General features: G+C 41.1%; 2 protein-coding genes across 3 annotated transcripts in view; both read left to right on the forward strand.

The window, feature by feature from the left end:
* LOC104641239 (COMM domain-containing protein 1) overlaps nucleotides 1-19,475 on the forward strand; it is a 127,574-nt gene that overhangs the window by 103,023 nt on the left and 5,076 nt on the right. The window lies entirely within an intron of this gene.
* Nucleotides 726-19,475, forward strand: part of EHBP1 (EH domain binding protein 1) — a 382,104-nt gene continuing 363,354 nt past the window's right edge. The window contains exon 1 of the mRNA XM_075749655.1: nucleotides 726-736. The gene's annotated coding sequence lies outside the window, so the exon portion shown is untranslated. The remainder of the gene's footprint in view (nucleotides 737-19,475) is intronic.

The raw sequence follows: 19,475 nt of genomic DNA on the forward strand, positions 1-19,475 counted from the left end.
AAGGGAAGCACCAACAAGCTAAACCAGTCCATTTCTTCTCCCCCCCCGGACTCACTTACAAAAGCTTTGTGGACCACTAAATAAAATTGAGATAGCTGCAATAACCTTGCTTAAAAAGGAAAAAAGTTTTTGTAGGTTTTTTTTTTTTTAAAGTGATGTGGAACAGCATTTTTCAGCACGGCTGGAGGTTTTCCTCTTTTGCTTGATACCATGTGGAAAAAAATGAATGAACATTGTCACAAAGACATTTTGTAGCCACAACCAGCAGCCCCTGTGGCCATGGAGGTCTCCAGTCTCTAGAAGTACTAGTTTACCTCAGAAAATTTGTTTTTATTATTGCAGGAGGGAGGGAAGGAGGCACCACCTCACCTTCTCCAGCCAAGGAAGATGGCAGACATAAACGTGTTGGTGTTTCCCCTTTTGCCAGGTCAAGCATTGCTCCCTCCCTGTGGAAATGGCCCCCAAACTGGGCACCCTCCTCATGGAGGGGAAGCCACAGGTGATACCTCCCTCCTGCGCTGACAGTCAGCACTGATGTGTTTTGCAGTGAGTCATGGGTATCAGTTCACACCCGGGGAATACCTATTCCTCCTCCCCGGGGTGTTTTACCTCAGGAAGGGGGTGAGGCGTCGAAGGAGAACATGGTGGATGGGAGGCGGGGCTGCGGGTGGGCGCCATGGCGGCGGGGTCGGGGTGGGGCACTCGGTGGCCCCACGGGGCAGGGTGGCGAGGCGTGGTGCATGAAAGCCGTAGGGTGGTGGGGAGAGTGTGCTCTGCTGGGGAAGGGGCCGGCGAGGCGGCAGTGCCAGGCCTCCCTCTCTGCCCGCCCCTTTCCTCAGAAACACGACCGCCCGGCAACGGTGGGGACAACCAGGCCCAAAGGAGGCGTAGGGACACCTCCCCTCGCCCACGTCCCACGTGCCCCGCCCGGCCCCACGCCCCGCCCGCCCCGCCAATCCGCTGCGCCGTCGGCCGGGCAGAGGCGGGGCTTCAGCGGGAGCGCCGCGGTCGGTGCCTTGCTCCCACCCTCCACCCCCACCCTGCCTGCAGCGCGTGGTGCGAGCCGCGGCGGCCCCCTGGCTGGTAGGCGGCGGGCGGTAGGCAGTGCGCGCGCTCGGGCAGAGAGGGGCGCGTGACAAGCGGGAAGGCGGGCGCGCGGCTCCGCTACAGGGCAACAAGTGAAGCGCTTCCCGGCCCCACCAACGGCCGGACCGCCTCGGCTTCCCCCCCGCCCCAGCTGCCAGAGCCCAGAGTGCTTCATCTGGGGTTGTTGCTCTTCCCTCCGCATCCCTTCTCTTCTCGCTCCCAGCCCCGCTCGGGCCACTGCGGGCTCGCACCTCCGCCGGGGTGCGGCCGGCCCTGAGAAGAGAGAGGCGGCGGGACAGGACGAGCCCTCCGTGGCCGCCTCGGCGCCGCCCCTGCATCACCCTCAGGTGCGGAGCCCCCTCCCCCCCCCGCTGCGGGGGCTGGCGGAACGCGACAGCGGCGGCATGGAGCCCCGCCGGTCGCTGGGGCCGTGGTAGGGCGGCAGGCCGGCGCCGGGGGGGAAGGGACCCCCACCGCGTACAAGCGGCCCGCGGCCGGACAAGAGCATGGTGGATGTGGAGACGGCGGCAGGAAGAACCCCGGCAGAGACCCGCGGCAGTCTGGCAAGGTACGTGCGTGAGGGAGGCTCGGCTGCCGCCCCCGCCAGCGCTGCCTCCTTGGAGCGGTGGGGATCGGCGCTGCGAAAAGGGCTGAGAAGGGACGGTAAAAAAAAAAATCTCCAAACAAACCCTTAATTTTATTTCCCCTTTTTTTCCAGATCATGAGGTTTTTCTTCCTCGTAGCCTCTAGCGTATTTGTGTAGTGACAGCTACAAGCTGACGGTGGGGGGCGAGCGGTCGGAGACATTATATATTTATTTGGGCTTTTTTTTTTTTTTTTTTTTTCCCCGATGGGGGAGGTGACAGGCGGTGGAAAGGGGGGCTGGGGGGGTGATGTTAAACCACGCGGCCGCGAAACCTACCCTGGCGCACAGGAGCATCGACTGCCGGCACATGTTGCAACAAACTCGGTGAGAGGAAGGCAGAGGCGTGATCTGTTGGCATGGATGAAACTTAGGCCAGCTCAGCCGAGTTAAATGACCGTATGTTTGTCGATCTCTTTCCTTTTTTTTATTTTTCTTATTTTATTTTTAAACATGGGGAGGAGAAGTCCATGCTGAAACCGTGAGCTTTTTCCAGAGAAAACCTGAGACGTAGGGCTGCTGCAGTGCTGGGTGCTGCTGCAATCCTCTCCTTGGCTGGAGGAGAGAAATGAGAGTAGAGAGGACGCGGGCACGGTAGCGCCCGTCGGGTTTTTTTCTGGGGTGGTGGCGGAGCTGGAAGACTCTCATAGCTCGTGGGGTCAGCTAATTAGCAGGCTGTAATCGAGTAGGTTAATTATTAATATCTGCGTGGGGTTAGGATTTTGCTGTTAAGAGTATAATGCTGAGGTGGTGGCTCTAAAGTATGGACTTTGGTGAACCTTAAAAGGGGAAAACGCTACTTTTACTGGAGTTGGCCTGAATATATGCGCTCCTTCACGAGATGTTGCTTTTTAGTCCTTTAAACTTCCTGAGACATACTGTACCCTGTCAGGAGGGGACTTCAGGTTACTAGCTGTGATTATGGCCAAACTGCAGCTTACAATTCATTAGTCATCCTGCAGAAATTCATGGTGAAAGTTACTTGAGTAATCCTTTAGTCTGACTTCCTAAAATGCTCAGTGTTGTTGGAGTTAATTATTAAACACCAATGTTTAGTTTTAACTATGCAAATTAAGAGTTTACTTAGTTCAGTTGCTTTTTTCCCTTTTTTAAAAAAAATATAATTATTTTGGACACAGGAAGTGAGTTTGGGCACAGAAGAGTTTAATCTGGCTGTGGAAGGATGCATGTTTAAAATTACATGCTAAATATATAATCTGAAAGTAGTTGAGGAAGCATGATTATAGCGTTCTCCTTTGAGGAAATTTCTGGTTAATTATTGTTCCTCTCTCTTAAAGAGAGACAGCCTCGAATTTAGTTCTCTTTTTAAAGTTGCTTAAAACGGTTTCATGTTCGCCTTCCAGTTCCGCTTTTGCGTCAGATTTTCATGCTGTCACGGAGGGGTGTGTGCGGGTGGGGGGAGCAGATGACACTCCGGTGAGTGGGACAGTTGGTGCTTTGTTCGGAGGACGAGCCGAGTAACTGGCTGCTGGCTACGGCTACCTTGTCACCTTAGTGACCCAGCCTAATGCCTGTTGAAACCACTGGAAGAGCTGAATTACATCCGAATTGTTACCAAATGTGTAGAGGAAGCAAAACAGAATCAGCTTTTCTTATGCAGCAGGTAATTTCTAATGTCTTGGGGGTTTTTTGATGGTGGTTTTTTAGTTTGTGTTTTTTTTTTTTTTTTCCCAGGGCTCTGAACAACTTGAAAAGAGAATAGGCTCTTTAAAAAAAACAATATTGCAGTGGAGATGAATTAAAATACAGAATGTCTGTCGTGTACTTAAAAATACAATGCTGTTTGTTAGAATTGAAATCTTTTGGCCTGGTTTTGCTGCTTGCTTTGAACATGTGCGACTTTCTACCTGAAACATTGGAATAGTGTACAGCTGTAAAGAAGCTACAGACACTGCATAAAGTGATCAAAAATTAGAATTTAAGTAATGTTGTAATCTGTAAACTGGGTTTGGTTTGGTTGGATTTTTGCTTGTTTCTTTTCCCTGTGCACTATAGATAGACAAGGAAAATGGAGGAAAATGAGGTACAGCGGGAAGGTAACACTGCTGAAGGGACTTGTTTTGAAGGTCACGCATTACATGACCGAGAGTGCTAGCTAGCTGTCCAAAGCCCTGTCTCATAATAGATACAGCTCACTTATCTCCCTAGAGAATGTTGCTAATGAACACCATGTCAGTGGTGGTAAAAAAAAAATTTATTATTGCTTTTAAGCTCCTTCTGATTTTTTTTTAATACTTCTGGGTAATGGAGATGCTGCTGAGGAGATAAGTGTAAAAGTAGTACTTGCTTAGAAAGGCTTCGATGAAAAATGAGAAGTGGATAAAATATTTTTGTATTCTGTCCTGACAAATATATGCAATTTTCTGCATTAATAAGTCACACTGTATATGGGGGGAAGGGGGTGGAGAATGCAGCATTGGAGTCAAGATCTTCATGCCTACCCATCAGATTCCTTGGAGAATGAAGTCTTTCAGAGGAGTACTCCATGGTGACTTGTCGATGGCAAGAGACTTAGCAATTGTCATTTTACTGCCACGTGGTGCAGCTATTTTTGTAGTGGGACTAGCTCTGATAGTGATTTTTCCTGTTGGCTGTGTTAGCACCACCATTTGTTCTCCTTCAAGTCATTTAAAAGACGGTCTGTGTCAGTGCCGATCGTGTTGAAACATAGGACATAGTCATATGTTTCCTACCACAGCCAATATTGTCATTATCACAACAACCAAGGAGGAGGGATGGCTTGTCATTGATACGTGTACTTGACTGAGATCTGTATAGCTGTATTTCTTCAAACTAGCTAAAGGAGAGGAAGAAGATTGAACGGTATCAATTAAAATCCTTCACCAACTTCTTTAATAACTTGTTCTCTTTCAGCAGATGACTTCATTTTTGACAAATACGTGCCAAATTATCTTGTAAAATCTTTACTTCGGACAACTTGTGAAACTTCACAAAGTTAGTTACTTGATGGGCTTTTTCTGTGTGCTGTCAGACTTGCGAGTTTTGATGGAAAGTGATTGAGCAGCTCTATCAGAAATGTATCAAGGGCTGATGTTCCAGATCTCTGTATTTTGCTGGATTCAGTTATGTTTTCTGCTGTAAAATTCCATTAATTTCTTCTTTTTCAGTTGAAGCATTTGTACTCTAAATAGTAGAGCCTGGTAGGTTTGTCACACACTTAAAGCCAAGAATAGGCCAAAGGAGCAGGGAGGGAAGCTATTGGCAAGAGCATACTTCTTGTGGTAACAAGATTTTAATAATCTGTTATATTTAGTTTGATCAGTGTGTTTTTGTAGAAAGCACAAAATATAGAAAAAAGAAGTATTTCATTAAAATAATGAGCCTTTTAACATGTCCGGCTTTCATGTTAATGTTTCTGGAAGGCCTTTAGGATTGATCACCTTCCAAAAGCTTGAAATGGTCTTTGTCCCTTTCATAGGTTGTTGGTTTGGGATTTTTTTTCCCTAGTATGTCTTTTTATTATATTTTCTATTACTATACAGTAGAAGTACATAAGTGATTTTTGAAGCAAGTAGTCATCTGTTTGCTTTTCAAATTTAAACCTTTAAAGTCTTCTTCAGGTATACCTAATTTTAATCCCTAATGGTTGTTTGTAAAATAATATTTTCTAACCAAAGTGTTAATAATTAGTTTAGGAAGAAGGTTGCGGTTGTTATGGTTGTGTGCATGAGACATCACTGGATTAGTATTAGATATTTCTAGTGTGTCATAGGCTTCACTTCAGACAAGTGCTTCATGTGATTTTGAGAAGAATTTGTGCCTGTAAGTGCAGTTAACAAAAATTACTAATGTAATCTCCCTTTTATGCCATGTTCTGACCTCACAAATACAGATTTAGGTGTTATTATCAGTCTGCTACTACTTCACAGTTGCATTGTACAATCCTTATGTGCTTAAAAAACAGCCAAGAATAGATGATGATGATATAATGAAATACAGGCTCTTCCCATCATTTTAGTACAGAATGAGCTAGTCACTAACTGAAAGCTGGAGAATAGATATCTCGGATCTGTTCAGGCACATTATTGCATTTTACATAGGAAGAACTGACAGGTACCTTGAACTTGATCCTTCACTTTTTTTTTTTTTTTTTTCACTGATTTCATTGGGCCTTTTAGGATTTAGAAGATGAGTAAGTAAACCTCCCCAAGTCTCTAGACCATGTAAAACCCAGTGAAAAGGCTGGATCATTAAAATGTCTTATGATGAACTGTGCAAAAGAATGATTGAATTGATGTCTCATGAGAAGCAATTAGCATTTAAATAAGGAAAAGAATCTCAGTGTGTGATGGGTGTGGTGCTGAGATTTTTAAGGGAGAATTGCTGAAACAATTTCATCAGCAGTTGGTTAAGAAAGCTTTGTTGTTTGAGCGAAATACAATAGTAAGAGCTGAAAAGCATTTGTATTGGAACTAGTTTTGTTCATATTTGTAAATATCCTCTCATATTTAGCAGCTGCTTAATCTTAAAGTCAGAGGAGTTACTGTGAGAGGGGATTGACCAATTCACTTAATTTGCAAGTCTGCTCTAAGTCAAATGAACAAGAAATCTTGATTTTTTTTTTTTTGTGGATGACTAATTTTAATCTTTTTCTATAAAAGATTAATTCTCAGTAATTTATGGACCACCAGAAGATATGCATGTTTGCATGAAATTTACAGTAGCAGTGTGGTCTTGACAGTTGATGTGCCCCACCAAGGGGGGGGGGGGGAGGATGCTCAGCTTCCTCCCGCAGCTGCCTGCGATTCAGCCTGCACCAGGTTTCCTGCTGAGAGTATCCTTCTGTAGGCTGGTGCAGTTTCGAGGCATAGCGGCTAAAGCAGTGCCCTCAGTCTGTTGTGCTGGCGTAGCTGTTTGTGCAGCTGTGTTTTGAACTGAATTGAGGAACCAAGGGGGTTGAGAAATAACCTTTCTGTTTGCTTGTCTTTGGGGTTATACATAGTGTAATACAGTGAGCTATGCAAATACAGGAATTCATGGACTAGGGAAGGGTGGGATTTTTTAAATTCAGTTTAAGGATTGGTGTGGCTGAATGTGAGATTGTACCCCAAATTCAGTGCTTTTTCATGTTACCTGAGCAATGGTATTTTTTTAATCTGATACTTGAATGTTAGAAAATGGTGATGGAAGGCTGTCTTTGGGATGGAGAATGTTACTGCAAACTTGTTGATTTGCTTTTAAATTAAAAGGCATGCAAACCAGCTTAAAGTTGAAATATAGTGGATACTTCTCATTGGTGTGCAGGTAACACAAGTACCTGCTTGGGTTTAGAAGTCTCTAATCAGGTTAGGTGCTTATCTGCCATTAACAAAAATGGGAGTTAGCTGCCTAACCTGCTTAAAGATCTTTTACAAAATCCTCTTGGTACTTACATGTATCTTCAGCTGCCTAAAACTGCTGGAGAAATTGTTTCCTTTTCCTTAAACTTCATAGGCTGGAGGGAGATCTGTATCTTACATTTTAGAAGTTTGAAGGAGGACAATGAACTTCCCTATTTAAAACTCCGTTGGTTTTCTGAACTTTAAAAGAATTTTTCAGAAAGATGAAAACCTTTTTTCCTGTACTTGTTAATTACACTTGAAATCAAAACCAATAAAAGGCAAAAATCTTTTAAATGTATTTGCATTTTAAAATGTAGGTTTTGCATTCTTAAACACCTATTTACTTAAGTACTGTAAATTCAGAGGCAGATCCTGAATATTCACAGTATGAATTTGGTTTGAATTGACTTTTGATTGACTAACTGCGTAACACTTGCAGGGAAGTGTGACTTGAGATGGCTGGGAAGGTTATTGTCCCAGCTCGATATGCCATCACCCAGTCACTGTCTGCAAAGGCAGCATCTCCTGGAAGTCAAATTGAAAACCACTGCCTTTTTACTTTTCACCCAAAAGGGCAATGGTCATCAGGGGCAGTAACCTCAGCAGAAATACCAAGTTATAGCATCCTTTCTTTTGAAACATAGTTTTTTTAGTAGTGTGGCTTACGTTTTACAGTCTAATGTGGGCAAGAAGACAAAGCAGAGGTAAAATTTTGATGACTTGAAGTATAGTGCTTAAAGGATGCTTTTGTTAATTGACTAAATAGTGAATACTCTCTATGCACATATGAAGGTGGCTGGAATATGGTTAAGGCAGAAGTAATTACTGGTTTTAAGATACAGCTGGAAGAGATGCCAGGATGAGATGAATTGTCTTGTTTGTGGAAATTACGGTTATCTGTATCTTCAGTAGGTTTACTAAATCACTTTTTTATTTCAAATACAGCATAAAAGTAAGAAATTAGATAGTGCCTCTCCAGCAGACTTTATCTCTTTAAATGCCCATTGCAAACTTGAATGATGCTTTCAGCGTGTTACCCATTCTTCATTCTTTATTACCAGGACTAGCATTGATCCACATGCTAAATATCTGGGAGTAAGGTGGTTCATTATTCACTTCCTTGGCTTACTGGTAGTTATGGGAAGATAACATGTCAGCAGATCATACTAGGAGTAGTGGAAATGGGTGGATCATGCTAGTTCAGTAGTTAACCCACTGACTTGATTACAAAAAGTTCAAACCCCAGGGTGTGTCTTGTTATGGTTGAGGTTGCCTAAAGGCTAGCTGCTTCTGGTGGACCAGTGCTGGTGCTTGTGTGGCCCTGCCTGTGGGACCTCTGTGGATGAAGGTGGGAACAACATCAGTAGTGTCAGCGGCAATGTGCTGGTACGTGAAAACTTCAGCTGATTGCACATGGGATCTGCTGTAGTCTTGGCTTTGTGAGTCTTCCCTCTTCTGCACTGTTACTGGTGTTTGCGCAGCACGTTGGCAAGTAAATCTAGTGACATGAGCCAGCTGAAAACTAATTGCTGCTTTATTGCTAGGTTCTTTATCATCCTCTTTAGCTCCCTGACCTCACTCACCACAGTCAAATCAGTGCAAAGGTGGGATGGGATTGTGCAGTTTATAGGGGAAGGAGTAAAGTATAGGAATGTGTCAGTCATGACTGAAACTGTTTTAAACTGCCATGGAACTGTAGCCCCTGACTTGTAATCAATGTGATGAATGACAACTAATTTTCTTCCAAGAAATATTTCTCTGCTGCCACTCAGTTAAAACCCTTCTCTTGATTCTTTATAATTTACTGTTTGTTCAAGCTGAAGCCTTCTCAAAGGTACCTAAAAACTGAAGTTCATAAATCAGAAGCTGGCAGCTCTGGGTTATTCCTGAAATTGCACAATGTCATAGTTCTAAAGACCTTAGAATGACAAATTTTTTTTTTTTTTTATATTGCATTGGGAAAAACAGGTCACTTTCACTACCACGGGTCCTCAAATACTGAGGTATTAAACTTTAGTTTTTATAGCAAGTCAAGATCTTACCCTCTGTTGTCAGTGTGAAATCTTAATTACTAAAAAAAGCCAAAACCAACAACCTAGACCGTTTTTTACTCTTAAACAAAGAAACCAAATTTTTTTTTATCACAAGTTCTTTTGCACGTGCAGTTAGGAACACATTCATAGATGTTTACTGTGGCTGCAGGTATGCCAGTATAGAATGGTAATATTAGCACAAATAATTAGCACAATATCAGGGACATGGCCGTGGTGTAAATTGTCTTATGTAATGGTGTATGTGTGTAGCTCTGTTGCTTTTTTATTCCTGTAGAAAATGATGACCAAACTCAAGTAGTTCATACCAGCAGAAAAACTGGAATATACATTAAACCTGGGACTGAGTTTACAGAAAACTCAAATGACCAGACCAGAGGGCTTTTCTTGCATATACCTTGATCTTCTATAGGAACACTTGAAACAATTCAAATATGAAGTGAACATTCTTTCAGCCAATTCAAGGATTTAATTTTATAGGTTAAAAAAAAAAAAGCCTAACTTGCACTGAATTCAATAGGTACACAATATTTTTATATCTTACATAATTAAACAGAGACCTTTTGTGAGACACCCCTATAATAACTTAAAATATAGACAGGTTGGGAGGGAAGCACCTGAAATTAGTCAAAATGGTGACAGGAAACACAGCAGTAGTGTAAGTTTGAAGATTCTGGGATTCTGATACTCAGAGCTTACCATTCAGCAGTAAATGAAAGGACTATTCAGTCTTAATACCACAGTCAGAAGCTGACGTCAGTAGTCTCAGGACAACAGTCAAGTTGGCTGTTAGGGGTAGGGAGTTTTGGATTCTCATTATGCTTTTACAAGCTTCAGGGATTTCCCCACCTTTTTCTAGCAGCTTCTGACAAGTTAACTTCTTGAGTTTCATCTTAACATAACTGCTTTCAGCACTGCCCTTAAACGTCATGCGTTATCTGATTGCTTGGAGAAGCGAGACTCTGCAGAGGATAAACCTACTGACATTAGGTAGTAGTAGTCTGAGAAATTTAAATGTTTGTAGTGCTTGCATATCCCTTCAGATAGCTGCAGAGTCTGTCTGCATTGCACCTAGAGGAGTTGACTTCAATGGTAATCTGATTGTCTTCTGCCAGGCTTGTAGAATGGTGTTCTTACTCTTAATCCATGTGATTTGGAGTCTTGATGAGACCTGGTGATGGACTGTGGTTAAATCTGGCTTATGCTGTGGAACAACCTTGTTGGAACATGCTCTCTCAACTTGGTTGTGGTTGTCACTTGGATGAGATTTGAGAGGCTGCAAGTGGAGTCTTGTGTTGTTTGTTCACTTCAGAACTGTAGCTCATGTGGGGTGCACATTGACTTCATTGTCTTTGTGCCTTCCTTCTGTAGAAATTGCACAGGGTTTTTTTGGAAGTGGCTGCCTGGAATATTTGGAAGTTGTCCTGTGGATCATAGGAAACAAATGAGATGGTATAACTAACCTAATAAAGCCATTTTGTATGTATTTACATGATGCCAGATGACAGTCACTATCAGCCTGTGCGGAGAAAAATATTTACCTGTTCTGTAGTTGAAATAGTAACTTCTGTTCTGTAAGCCAGCAGTGATTCACAAAACTGGGCTGTGAGTTACAATTCTAAATTGTATTTAGAGAAAATGTCATCTATTTTATGTAAAGCTGCATTTAAAATTCTATAAAGCATAAAGATATGTTCTGTTGCATTTCTAAGATCTGTATGTTGTGTGATAACTTTAATGAGAGGTTTTTATAAAATCTTTTTTATTTATGACGTAGTAAATGCAATGGTGATGTTGATTTCTACCTTACCTGCTGTCTGAGGCTATTCCTTAATTGCTGCATTCAATCCACCAAAGGAAACATAATTGAAATAGTCGTCTTGGAATGTCACCTTCATATGGTAGGTGCAATAAGAACGAATGAGAAGGGAACTGTATAGATATGGACTATTGCTTTAGTGCATGATAAAGTTTAGAAATACATTCTTTCATTTTCATTGTAGTTTTTCCTTAACTGATGGCAAAAGTTCAGGCTGTTGAAAATAGTTTGCATGCCTCATTTTGATGATTAAAATAATGGTCTTGTGAGTACTACATTGTAACATTTTAAAGTTTTTTATTTAATTCATTTAATTGCCATTGGATTAAATAGTACATATTCATTAGATCAGCTTAAGTATATTAGCCACTAGAGGAAAAAAAAATTTAAAAGTTTCTGAAGAATACTAGGTTAAGTGCCACATGGAGTGAGATGTTTTCTGTGTGGGGAAGTTGCAACATTTTATATATTTTCCTTTTTTTAACACAATTTCAGTTGGAAACCAGGGTTTTTCACCCATCTGTGTGCAGACATGTTTATTCAGCATATTTTTAGAAGCTGAGTCTAAGCTCTTATCCCTATGACTGCCAATGTGATGTGCCAAATGGTTGGAGAATGAAAGGTGCAGTTATTTCCTGAAGTCTGTAAGTAGATCCAGTATTGCTGCTGCTGCAGAAGTTCTTGTTTTAACTGGAGGGGGGAATGTGGGGAGGCAATGTAAAACTCTCTAAAAACTACCAGTGAAGCTGAGAGACATAATTTCAAAGCAAGAACAAGAGTATATTTGAAAATCCTTCTGTAGGAATAGGACTACAAATGGGCTGTCAGAAAAGGAGAGACAGTGGAGAGCTTTGTTACTATGCATAGCATTACTCAAATGATTGAGGTTTGGAGTAAGAGGCTTCAATCCTTCTGTACCAGTTCCAGACTTGAAAAGATAGTATTGAGTTTGTAGCCTATAAGATAAACCAGTGGTAGAGCTGACAAGGGCCCAAGTTTATTATCAAAGCTATTGTGAAGCAGCTGAGCGCATGGATGAGGGTTAGGTGGAGTGGAAAATAGTGAATAAGAAGGAAGCAGTACCTTTAAGGCAAAGGGTGAATTGAGCAGATGACCACAAAAATGCTTGTTTCATTGAAGACTAGCAACTGTCTAATAATCCTCTTTGACACTGGCAGTTTCAGATTGATTTTAATATTTATAAGGATTTTACTACTTTGTTTTCATCAGTCCATCTCAGAAGAAAGGGGCAGAATCCATCTGAGAAAAGAGTTATGGCTTGGATAAGATAAGCAAAGTAACTTTTAAAGTGTAGTACAAAAGTGATTAAACCACCTATGATTCTGTGTAGCATATGCTTCATTCCCTTATATTGTAGGGCATGGTCTGGGAGTAACTGGATTAGTTAAGTGTAAAATTAGGAACATTGAGGCTTCAGAACCAGGTAATCTTTTTACCGGACAGCCAAAATAAGTGTTGATTAATGATAATTTTAGTGGTAAAACTGGTGGGTGCTGGAAACTGCATTGAGAAGATCCAAATTCATGTGTGTCACAAGACAATGATGACTTTTCTGAAAAATTAAATGACAGCAGCTCAGCATCATCCACCTGCCATAAGGGTCTTTGACAACCAGTTACATGTATGGATGTTTTAAATGAGAAAGCTTTCTAAGCTAATGGGGATATGCGGAGATGTGTGTGGGGAAGAGTTCTTTCTCAAATTTTGTACTTACTTTGGAAGTAATTCTCTCTCCTTATGTTTAGTGGGACTGAGTATACTATCTGGCTTATGCCTTATACCAAGCTCCATTGATAGATAGCTCTAAAATGTCTCCATAAATTCTTATGGTTCCCCTCTTGTGTGGTAATAGAAAAGCAAGTCATTCCAAGTTCTCACTGTGTGAAAAATCAAGGAATTCATCACCAGTGGAATTCATAAAAGTTGAAAATATAAATGGGCTCAAAGAGGGATTAAACAAAGTGAGATTAGGTCCAATAACAGTAATTAAACATGGCTCAAATGCAGTTCCTGGCCCTCTAATACCTTATTACAGAAAACCAGGGGAGAGAAATGCCTCACCATAATGCTGGCTTTTTGTGTGTGGGGTTTCTTGGTGGTTTTTTGAGCAAAATGTGCTGAAGACAACTAGTGGGAATCAGAATGTGAAGTTAGGTTGGATTTTATTCAGATTCTTTAAGTTCTTTATGCCTTGGGCTGCGTTTTGGGAAAATGCAAGCATATCCTTCTCCAGTCTTGCTTTTTACTTGGATCTTGAAATTCCATGCCCAAGATGCACTGGTTTCTTTGGTATTAAAATCCTGGAAGAGTATAATATCTCCCAAATCTAAATGATATGCTGAAAGATGGCTAAAAGCAGGTATATGCAATTAATTAAAACTAAAGTTAAACATTAACTGCTCTGACTTTCATTGCACTTTTTGATGCTTTGTGTAGTGTGTTATCTTTCTTCCAACTGGAACGTTGTTTCAGGCTGTCTGTGGTGTTTGAAGAATACAGAAGACATTGACTGCTATTCAGTGGTAACCACTGTGATGTGCTTCTGCAGAAGCAGAATACTGGTATCTGTTGAATATTTGCCAGTTCTTAAGATGTTCTTAATTACTATTGTGTAAAAGTGGACTTGTGTAAACTTCTGAGGGGAAAAAGAGATACAATTGTGTGTAATTAGAAAAATAAATAGAGTGTTGAAGTTTTTTAAAGCTGGAAATAGCACAGACTTTTTATAACAGCCTGAGGCTCTTAACATCTTCACATTCTAAAACTGTTGTTGCTCAATCCAGGAATCTCTTTTGACTCACTGAATAGAACTGAGGTATTAGGAGAACTGATGCACCTCACAGGAGGTTAGAAGGACTGCATATGGCATGTGATGTGTTTAATAATAATAATTTTAAAAATTATCTTCAGAACAGTAGTGTCACTGTTGAATGCAATATCGCTAGCACTACCCTGCATGTACAACTGCTATAAGGGATATCAGGCTTCAAAATGAAGTTACATGGTGAGATCCAAGTCTGCCACAGCCCCAATTATAGCTAGTCTCTGCAAAGAGAGAAAGGTGGTAGAATCTGTTAAGATACCTGAACTACAGCTTTGTTTTGCCAGATTCCTTATAGTTTAGTCCTGAACCAGTAGAATGGTATGTGTAATACCTGCAGGTAATAAGGATTATCTTTTGTCAGCTCCAGTGAGTAAATGGACGTTTAGTGTTGGGTTTGGCAGTCAAATAATACAGACGGGTTACTCAGCCCACTTTGAAAATACAGCATTAACTCCTGTCCTCAGTAGAAGGTGTACGAGTATTTGCAGTTAAATGTCATGGCTTCTGTCAGACTTGAAGGAGGTAGAGAAGTTAGATGTTTTACCTTGCGTCTGTGTGATCTGTTCAAAGACTGGCGTTATATGACTGCATCAGGGTATAATGTTGTCATTGCTATGATGCTAGATAGCCTTTTGTTAGAGAGGGGTTATAGATCCAGAACCAAGGCTCAGTTCTGGTGTGTTGTCATCCTTGCTGAAGAGGGGATCTGTCTGTTCCCCTTCTTTCTGCTGTGTGCTCTCACTGTGGCTGCTGTGGTGCTTATCTGGTGTGCATCTCTGGTCATTGTTAGTTTTCTGCTGGGTTAGTGATGTGAACTGATTTACGGAGGGGCCTGGCAGAACACCAGAGCCAGTTGGAGGGAGGGATTGGGCCTGAGTTCTTTGAGTCAGAAAGGGAGGAGGAGAAAGTCTCCATCAAAAGGAGGGATCAGGCGCTTAGATCGGTTCAGCTGCTTGTGGATCCACAAACTGGAATCGCTGCAAGAGGCAAGGGTTGAGGCAGGTAGGCTGGTTAAACATACTGTTTTTCTTTCATTACGGGGTTGCATGAGCATGCCTAAGTTTGGTTTAGTGCGTTGAAGTACAGATTTGCTACTATGGCTACATCTGCCACGGAGCACTTTGCTGGTGCAGGAATGCTCATGCTAGTATATGCAGTCTGGGAAGGACCACCACCTGAGGTAGTCTGCATCATATCATCTGATCTGCCTTTCCAAGGGGAATTGCTAATTGTCAATGCTAAATACTCAAGCTGTTCTAAGGGAGTTCTGCTTTAAGTGGCTTGCTTAGCTGCAAATCTGTATGATACACTGCTGTGGAGACTGCTCACTGGTAGTCACAGTTTACTTTTACTGCTATTGAGCTTTCATGTTGAGACTTGAGATTATTAAATACCATTCGTAAGTAAAAGCATAAAGGAAAAATGTTTTAATACAAAGGACTGGTCTTGGAGTGAAGAAATTGATGTTTGGTACATCTAGAAACCCCATTTAAACTTAAATAGAACTATAACCTTGCAAATGGCTCTTGTCTTGCCTGGCTTTTGCTCCCTGAAAGTTTCCTTCTTTATGTAATAAACAAGAATGCTGTGTTTTCTTCATCTCGTTGGAAGAGTTGTATGGGTATGTTGTGGATATGGCTGTGCTGTGCAGTGGAATGCAGCACAGGTCACTGTGCTACCACCACGCTGTGCTACGCTCCCTTTTGAAGGCAAGCTAACACCCTTGCACTGCTGAGGGTTGTGTTGTGTGAATCTACTTGCTGACCTGAAACTGCTTTAAGGATCCTTGCTGAGTAGTGTTGCATTGTATCGTGCCCAGTGGTGGTGTTAATAAAATTTACCCCTTTTATTTTAAAGGGAAATGATGGAGCCCTCCTGCAATAACAAGTAATATGGGTTTAAGCTGAAGGAGGGTTGATTTAGATTAGATGTTAGAAAGAAATTTTTTACTGTTAGAGTGATGAGGTACTGGAACAGGTTGCCCAGAGAGGTTGTGGATGCCCCATCCCTGGAAGTGTTTAAGACCAGGCTGGATGAGGCTTTGGGCAACATGGTCTAGTGGAGGGTGTCCCTGCCCATGGCAGGGGGGGTTGGAACTAGATGATCTTTGAGGTCCCTTCCAACCCAAACCATTCTATGATTCTATGGTTTTATGTGTTAAGTTTTAAATGGGCACCAGCAATCTGTCTGATTGCATAATTTATCATGGTCTTCAGTAGTTAAGAGCAAGGAAGATTACATTTATGTCAGTATTATGTCACAGGAGTTAAGGGTTGCTTTCCACTTCGTAGCTCCTTTCTGAAGGCTTGTTCTTCAATTTCATGCTATAGGTATACTCTTAGTGCTTTGCAAGGGGGAGCTTGGGATGGATACTAATCTCTCTGCAGAGATTGAGACAGTCTGTAGAGTGCTGCATAAGAAGCTTCAATATACGTTTGGGCATCTTAGAGGTTCCACTGGGGTAGGAACTTAGTTGACTGTTAATGATGTTTAATGGTATCTCAGTTAATGTGTAAGCAAGCAGTTAATCCTCTTGTTTTGTTGAATATAAGCAGAATGAACTAAGTTAGGTACAAGCTTGCTGTGACTTTTCTGAAAAGTTTTTTGTTGCTTCATTGGAAAAATTAGTAGGATTGACTGTCAAAATTTATCCATTTGTCCCTTGCTTTCATGCCTATCAATGCCCTCTTTTGTTTTGATGGTATAGCCAAAAGAGCACCTGCCTATCCTACTTTGAAGGTTTTTACCACCTATGATAACATCTCCAACTCAAGTGAAGTATTGCCTTGCTTAAAAACTGTAGGAAAGGAAAACTACTTCATAGTTCAGGGCAATGTCCGGCATCTGCCAAAATCTGCATGTTGAAGCAAACTCCAAGTCTTTAGAATTCCTGTTTGGATTGCTTATATGGGGCTGCACTCAGTGACTGCAAATCTAGGTGCGTATGTTTTGACATCTTGCTATAGAGGACTCAGTACACCAGCTGAATCCACAGTGTTTTGTCACCTCTATCCTATAGAGGATTGCTTTTTCTGAACTTCTAAATATACTTTGGTTTTTTAGCCACTTCTTGGCAACTTCTGCCTCTTCTCTTGCCTTTTTGTCTCCTACAGCTGAACCTCAGTAAAGGTGTAGGCTTGTTTTTGTGTCTAGTAATGTCTTAGTAGCTGTCAGCTTTAAAAAAAAAAAAGTCATCACATTTTTCACGTACTAATTTTGTGAAGTCATAGAAAATCAGGTGTTGTAACAGGGCTAATCAGAGTTCTTCTGCAGGATCTTAACTCCAATGTGAGAAGTTCAGACCGATACATCGCATGTGCCCTTAGTTAGAGGCTGGTACACTTAGATGTACTTGTTCTTGGTTTTGACCTTGAGCTTGGCCTCCTCTAGACATAATCCTTGTCTTTTGTCAGGGGCATCATGGCCCCTGTTTGTATAAATTCTTGCTTCCAGAAAAGAGTCTCATACAATTAATTCCTGGAACTGGATAGAGCGTGTATACTTGGTATTCAAGAAGTGTTTGAACAATGCTCTTGGATATGTGGTTTAACTTTTAAGTTGCCCTGTGTGGAGTTACGAGTTGGACTTGGTTATCCTCATGATTCCTTTCTAGCTCAGGTGAGTGATTCTGTGATTCTATTTCTCATTTCATAACAACTCTTTTAAGCTTGTGAATAGGTCCTTATAGACTTTTGGAATAAATTCACTCTTGAGATAAAGCATAAAATAATACTGTTTAACAAGAACCTATAGTTTTTCACTATTTTGCATTAATGTTATTTGGACTTAAAGCTTTTGGGGCATTTGGAATCCTTTCTTGTAGCTCATGGCTTCTGGTAATACCTTTTTTCTTTTTCTGTTGTGGTTCATCTTGTTTTATTGATTGCTGCCTGGTCCCACAGTGAAGCTGTTTTTCTTCTCAGGTTCTTCTGGCTTGTCTTTTCCATCCATCTCTTGATTCCAGTGCTGCTTTTGTTGCTCCATAAATCCGTCCCCTTCTATCAATACCTTAGTTTTGATTGCAGTGAAGTCTAAAAGTGGAGTGGAGCTGAAGAGGGCAATTCCTCCCTCTTTCCCCTTCATTTCTTCAGAATCAATTTTTCCACATACTGTGTCTGAGAAGAACCTTGGTTTGTCTAGAGTATGGTTAATGTTAACCTTTTTTTTTTCCTAGTCATATGGATGTTTTCTAAAGGTATTGAACGAATGGACTTTATGCAGTGATATTGATGCATAACTGTGCAGCTGGAAGTTGCATGAGCAGAAATGTGATGATTTGTACAAACCTTAACTGATTGCTAAAATGGTCTTCATATCAGTGTAGCTGAGAAGTTGAAAACAGGCATTGAAAAACTGTCAGATCACCTCTGAGTGTAGGTGACTCTCTTCGCCTTACTGAACTTGGAATAAATTTCTGCAAGATTTTCTGTTCTTGAGGTTCTGTGTGTATTGTGATTTGCTTTATCAATATAGTGTTTACTCTTGCGTTCTGCTTATTCTGCTGCCTGCCTATGTGTTCTAGCCATTTGGTTTTTAACACCTAAAGCAGCAGGAATTTTTCAAATAGAATATTGCTTTGTACTGCCCATCTCAGTTCTTCAAAAAAAACTTGTATAAAAATGCATCAGATAGATTGAAGTATGAACCAGATCGCTTTTAGTTTGTTTTTGGCTTCCCTAACAGGTCTTCCATTCTCAGCAATCAAAAGAGGCAGCTGGGAATTCTTGTAATATTAATGCTGATAGAAGAAGCTATTACTGGAATAGGAAAAAACTTTTTGTGATCTGTCCAGGTTGCTTTTGCGAAGCTGTAAGTGGGAAATGGGTACTGTCTTGTGCTCAACAATGCTACTTCTTAGCAAGCTGCCCAACGCACAGAATCTCCATTGTGTTGGCACTTTGGTCAATCATTGCAGCGTCAGTAAAGCAGATGAAGAAATGAGATTTGCCTTGAGACATGGGTGTTTACTTAAATAAAAAAAATACACCTCCCCCAAAAAACCTCAACAACCACAAAACAAGAAACCCCCAAACTCCCACTAGCAATGTTACAAATGCAACACCCCAATCCTCTCCCCCCCCGCCCCGCATTGTGATGAAGGTTATAACACTGTGTTTTGTGATAAATCCAGTTCACTTAATGTGAAATTGCCAAACTACCACACTTTTATTAATTCCTGTCTTGAGGTGTAATGATTAAAGCTAATACATATTAATTGCAAAATTGAGGGTTCTATTTCAATTTATAGAAATAGCCTTTCTGAAGTCTGATTGTTTTCTATTTGCTTTTAGTTCAGGAACCTTGAGCTAATGTTATGAATAAGTGTTTAATACAACCTGTCTCTGTCTAGTTTAGAAAAAAGACACTTTTATAACAAAGCAGGTTTTATCCCTTTTTCACATGGTAGCCGTTAGTATTGTTTTGGTGTTCTTAATGAGATACATTCTTAATGAATTGATTAAAAAACCCACATGTAGATAGCTTTTGATAACGGAAGAGAAGAATGCTTTCATGCAAAATTGGAGGGGGATGTTATGTCTTATAAAACTCTTATTTGTATTGATACTGAATGTCACTTGTTAACTATCTCTTCTGAGAAGTATTAATTTTATCACAAGTATTGGATAGTTTTTTAAAAAGGAGACTGAAAATTATTCTGGAAGTGTTT

Source organism: Balearica regulorum, chromosome 3 (assembly GCF_011004875.1).
Source record: "Balearica regulorum gibbericeps isolate bBalReg1 chromosome 3, bBalReg1.pri, whole genome shotgun sequence".
Classification (NCBI taxonomy): domain Eukaryota; kingdom Metazoa; phylum Chordata; class Aves; order Gruiformes; family Gruidae; genus Balearica; species Balearica regulorum.